The following is a 5,736-nucleotide window of genomic DNA, read 5'->3' on the forward strand; positions in this document are numbered from 1 at the left end:
AAAGAGCTGGTTGCAACGTCAGTGGACAACACCAAGGTCAGGACTGCAAGAGAGCCAATAAAGTCTGGCTTGGTCTCAACATCTCTGGGTTACTGGTGCTGTGCCCTTCACCAGGGGAGCACCTCTGGTTTTAGGGACCACCAGGGAGTGTGTTCTTGGTGGCCTCTTTAAGAGCCAGGAAGACAAATTGGAAATGCGGTGGGGTTGCTAGGCGGCAGGGAAAGAGCAGTGGAAAGGAAGTCAGTGCACAAAGCGGTCGTCATAGTAATTGTAAACTGTCAAGGGGGTAGATTTTGAGATGCAGGAGGCAGTGGCAAAGGGAACAAATGTTCACAAAATGAGGTCAGGGGCCCTTAGAAGCAAATGCCGAGGGGTCACACGAAGAGAACCAAGGAAGGGGAACAGGGAGACCTGGCTTCTGCTCCAGGCCCCGGCACCACCTGGCCACCTGACCATGGAGCTTCATGTCCCGCCTAAAAGTGCGACAGCCGCAATAAAGGCTTCCCAGTCTGTTGTAGGGACCTACCATTCCGCATGGCTTTTTAACACTCCTTGGAAAACTGGGGATACATGCGGAGCTTAGCAAAAGACGAGCAGGAACAGCCAAGAACAGCATACAGAGAGTGCGGGAAGTGGGCGTGGGACAAGTGGAAGGGTTTTGGTTAACCTCTTCAGCCGTCTTTGTGGATGGAGAAGGGCAGGACTGTCTCCTACATCTCTGTAACACCTCTCGGTGCCTGGCATATAGCAGATGCTCAATAAATACCTCTGGCATGAACAAATACATTCGTCTGGCAATTGTTGTGGGCAGGCGGTGGAAAACTGGGAAAGTTGGTGGGCACCCAGGAACTGACCCCTCAGCGCACCAGCGATATGCTGGGTGGCACGTAGGAGGACTCCAGTCACCAGCCCATTGGCGTCACGCCGCAGCACCAAGGCTGGGGGCAGTGCTGTGGCCTCTCTGCACACGCTGCAGAATCGTTACTTGAAGTAAGGTATGTCCGCCTTCTCACAGCATATTTTCCCCTTTTCCTTCTTTATTCAGGGCCTCAGCCTGAAGTTGAATTTCCATTGAGTGGGTGGCATACAGGCTCAGAGTCTACATTAGGCTGATGAAAAGAAAATAAAGGGCCCTGCCTGGTGTGGCTCAGTGGATTGAGCTCTGGTCTGGGAACCAAAGGGTCGCTGGTTTGATTCCCAGTCAGGGCATGTGCCTGGGTTGCAGGCCAGGTTCCCAGGTGTGGGGTGTGCAGGAGGCAACCACACGTTGATGTTTCTCTCCCTCTCATTCTCTCTCCCTTGCCCTCTATCCAAAAATAAATAAAAACTTTTTGAAAGGAAGAGAGAGAAAGAAAGGCGATAAGGAGTCTGAGGCCCGAAGCTCGTGCCCGCCATACCCGTCACAATGTGTAGAAGTCTTTGCCCCCCTCCCTCAGTAAACCAATCTGCTTGAAGTCAGGGGCCACGTCTTCTAAGTCTGTTATAATCCATAAAATTTTCCAATGAGCCTGCTACCTGTAAGTGAGCGTCCAGTCACTGCAGGTGTCTGGGTAGAGCCCTGAGGACAAGGAGACTGTGAAAGTATCAAAATCTGTTATGAAATGCAGTTTATAGATCAATAAAAACTGCAGTTTTCTCAAGATGCTTTTATTCATCCTTTGCACAAAAATTAAAAGGCGGCAGTTTTTTAAGCAAATGTTATTTTTCACTCGAGTAGCTACTGGGGAATTATGGAGATACAAGGAAGCTGAAATCTGGCCCCCTTAGACCCTACTTCCCAGGCCATCCCTTGACACCGCCAGGCCCAAGTAAGGAAAGGGCCGCCAGGCCCCAAACCTGCCTGCCTGCAACAGCCCTGGAGTCTTCCCAAGGGTGGAGTAGTTCCTACCAGTGGCCACTAGGTGTCAGGTCAGCTCCAAAAGTCCCCTTGAGCACTGTGCTCTGAGCTCACAGATAGCTTTGCCCTCTGTGCCATGCACTTTCTCTCATCTTTCAAACTTCTGCTCCTGAGGAGCCTGGCATGAAATCTAAGCCCCAAAGTGCCCAGCAGACAAACTCCTGGGCAGACATCTCCAAGGCTCAGTGTGGATCAAGTTTACTAACAGCTACCCTGCACCTTTGTTGTAAGGAAGAGACTCAGGCACCCAGCAAAAGTTCCATAAACATTCCCCTCCCCCAGTCAGCCCACCCTGGAGCAGGGCAAGACCACAGAGGAGACCATGTGGGGAGGACTGCCCAAGGCAGCGCCCTCTGGCAATGGCCTGACACGCACTTAGCCTGCCAGGTGAGGAGGACTCTCTGACAGGAGGACCCCGGCAGGAGCTCAAGACCAAGGTGCTGATAGAGGGGCCTTGCAGCAGCAGGAGAGGCCACCAGGCCAAAGGCGGCCCGGAGGCACTGGCTCACATGCCCACACTGAAAGGGGCCGGCCGCAGCCCGGGAAACGGCACCCTGGGTGTGCCCCTTCTCCTGTGCCAGGTTCAGGGTGGCTTCTTGCGCTCACTCTCCACATCCGCACAGTGGCGCTATCCCATGGAGTCTGTTACCCCCATTTCACAGCTGGGAGAATGGAGGCATGGAGAAACTGAGCAGCTTGACTGAGGTCTGTTAGCAAGCAGAAAGGCTGAGATTCAGACTCCAGAAATACGGTTCTTTTTCCTTGAGGTCTTAACCCCTGCACTTCCCTGCCCCTCTGTGGCTTTCACACAGCTTTGTATCCCCGCAGGGAAATTTAAATGCACTTGCTCTGTTTACACGCTTTCCAAAACAAAGTGAGGAGTGACTTGGCTGCTAAACATGCATGATCTCCAGGCCAGGCTGGACTGGCCAATGGGAAGGCAGATGGTGATGCTCTATTGTGGCCAATTTCTCAAGGTCAGGCTGATAAGCCCTCCCTGACCCCTGCATTGCTCAAAAATTGTACCTGGAAGGTGGGGTGGGAGAAGAGAAGGAAGCATGTGGAATATCTCTGTGTTCCAGAATCGTAAAGAGGTTAAGCATGCAAATTCTGGCATGTGACAGTTCTGGGTTTAAATTCCACCAGGCTTCGCCAATCACCAGCTTTGTGACTTGAACAAGTCCCTCAGCCTCTCTGAATCTCAATCTCCTCATCTGTCAACAGAGAAAACAATGGCACCACCTCCCGAATACGATTGCTATGAAGATTTAATGAAATCATGCACGTGAAACCCTGAGCCCAAGGCCTGGCACACAGTAAGTGCCTAATGTAAGCATGACCTCGTGACAGAGGAAGGGGTGCAGGGAGCTGTGGGTCCAGTAGGGCACATTCAGGGCCAAACCGAGCAGCCACCTTTGAAACACCCAAGTCTCAGGGTCTTTGAAAACAATGGGAATTGTTCCAATCTCAGGCTTTGATCTGAGGCTTGCATAAAAGCAAGAGTTTGCCCAGAATCCTTAGCATCGGAAGAAGGTGGGAGGACCAGGGACCAGCAGCACTATGCGGACATGCAGGGGACACAGTGGACATCTGGCATTTTTCTTGGCTGCTGAGGTCTGAACCCCCTTCCTGGGTTGGGGAAACCTCCCCTTACAGGCCCTAGGAGGGCAGCAGTAATTGCAGCTGGGCCTCAGGACCGTGCCTAAACAACTCCGACTCTCTGGGCCACACTCGGAACCATGACCCACAGAGAAGCCCCTCCGGCAGCTGTGTCCCTGCTGCGGGATGGAGCCTGGGAGCAGTGGGGGTGGCCACGCCGTTGGGCTTGTTCAGGTCCAGGGCCTGCGGGTCAGTGGGTCAGCGGAGCAAGCCACAGTCTCTGCTGTGCGGCCACGGTGGGAGCTGCCGCATCCAGGCTGCCTTGTCAAGCAGGGGGCTTGGGATTGTTTAAAACAAAACAAAAGAAAACAATGATTGGCAAGGGAAGCCTGTGTCTCAAACACTGGCTGCTGGCGGTGGCCTTGAACTAGAGAAAAGAAACAGTTTTCCTTCAGGAAGCAGACATCCTGGCTGGGGCAGTGGGGGGGCACCTTGGGCCCTGTGGTGCCTTTTAAGGAGTTGTTTTGCCACCACTTTAGGGAGGCCTTGGTGAACTGGCGTGGGGCGGGCTGGCCGCTGCGGCGGCGACCGGATGAATGAGACAGAGCTCCGGGTCTGTGCGTGCGCACGTTGTTGTGGCAGATCCATCAGGAACATAATGGGCTCCCCCCCCTCCCCGCACACCGCCACTCCCCCAGTTCCTGGCACAAGCTTCAAAACCCCTTGGAATTTCCTGAGTGAGAGGTTAGTATCTGTTATGCTAATGAGGTGACGGGGTGGGGGTGGGGCAGATAGACTCAGGACACGGCTGGTCACCAGAGATACCAACTGCAGGAGATGAGGTTGAGACTTTCAGCCAACAGAAGGAGAGGGGGGTGGAAAGTGGGTTCAGTCATTCAGCCCCTGTTCAAATCACACCCCTTACTCTGGACACAGCCGCTTCCTGGCGCTTCCCGGAGAGTGAGCACCTCAGTGTGCTGGGAGGGCAGCGCCCTGAGCTCCCCGGGGAGGGGGCGCAGAGAAGCCGCACTCCCTGCCAGATCTTCCCCTTCTTCATTGGGCTGCTCCTGAGTCACATCCTTTATAATAAAACTGTAGTCACAGCACTTCCCGCGAGTTCTGTGAGTCATTCCAGAGAATTAGCGACATCCAGGGAGGTCACGGGAGCCCCCTAGTCTGGAGCGGGCCGGTCAGAAGTGCAGGTGTCCTGGGGGCCGCACTCGCAGCTGGCGTCTGAAACGGGAGGGTGGGGCAGGCAGGGAGTCTGTGCGGGACTGAGCCCTTAACCTGTGGAGTCTGCCGCTAATTCTGGGTGGTCAGCGTGAGAGCTGAACTGCAGTGCACCCCAGGTGGTGTCACCTCAGGCGCAGTGGAAATGGAATGTGTTTGTGCAGAAGCGTGCTCACACTTGAATTAGAGACCCATGGCGTGTGTGCTCAAACACACCCACGCCCAACCAGAGGGCAGCGGGCTTCCTAACAGCTGGGCCTGGCGGCAGTCACTCTGGGCTTAGGCGCGCTCCTGGCCGTACCCCTGTTTTCCCAGCAGAGTGCACTCCAACCTCACAAGTCCTCCAACCCCACAGCGCGCCCCAAGCTGTCCAAGGCAGGCTTGGAGAACTCAAAACAAGAAAATAGAACCCCAGGCTGGCTCCGGGAAATTAAATTCTTGTTCCGTGCCTGTAAAAGGCAGCCATGCTAATGGCTTCGGCAACACAGATCACGCCCGGGGAGGACTCTCTGGGTGAGAAATCTCAGCCGGCCTGGAGGGCAGGTCTCTCTCCTCAGGGGCCAACCCAGGTTCTGTGGGGCTGAGCCTCAGCAATTTGGGGCCCCTGTTGGAAAAATACAAGTTTACAGTGTTAGGCATAGAAAGTCGTGTTCATTTAGAATGAGGAAAACATCAGAACAAATAAATGGTTAAAAAGCTGACAATAGCATAAACCTCAGACCTCATCGAGATGCCTGGGAAGGGGCGTCCTTGAGTGAGGGCCCCTGCAGTTGGAACCTGTCTGCTTGGTGAGCCCACCGCCAGCATCGCCAGAATCGCCAGCATCGCCAGCATCACCACGCCCCCTTCCCTCCCCTCCCCCCTCCCCCAACTCCACCCCCACCCCGCAGCAACCACACACCTTCCTAGTGAGACTCCAGATGGCTTCCTGAGCCGTCCTGCTGCAAAAACAGGCTGAGAGGACTCAGCTCCTGGGGTTCTGCCCATGGCAGCTGCTTGCCCACTTTTCT

Source organism: Phyllostomus hastatus, unplaced genomic scaffold (genome assembly GCF_019186645.2).
Source record: "Phyllostomus hastatus isolate PE091 unplaced genomic scaffold, TTU_PhHast_1.1 phas_scaffold_501, whole genome shotgun sequence".
Lineage (NCBI taxonomy): Eukaryota > Metazoa > Chordata > Mammalia > Chiroptera > Phyllostomidae > Phyllostomus > Phyllostomus hastatus.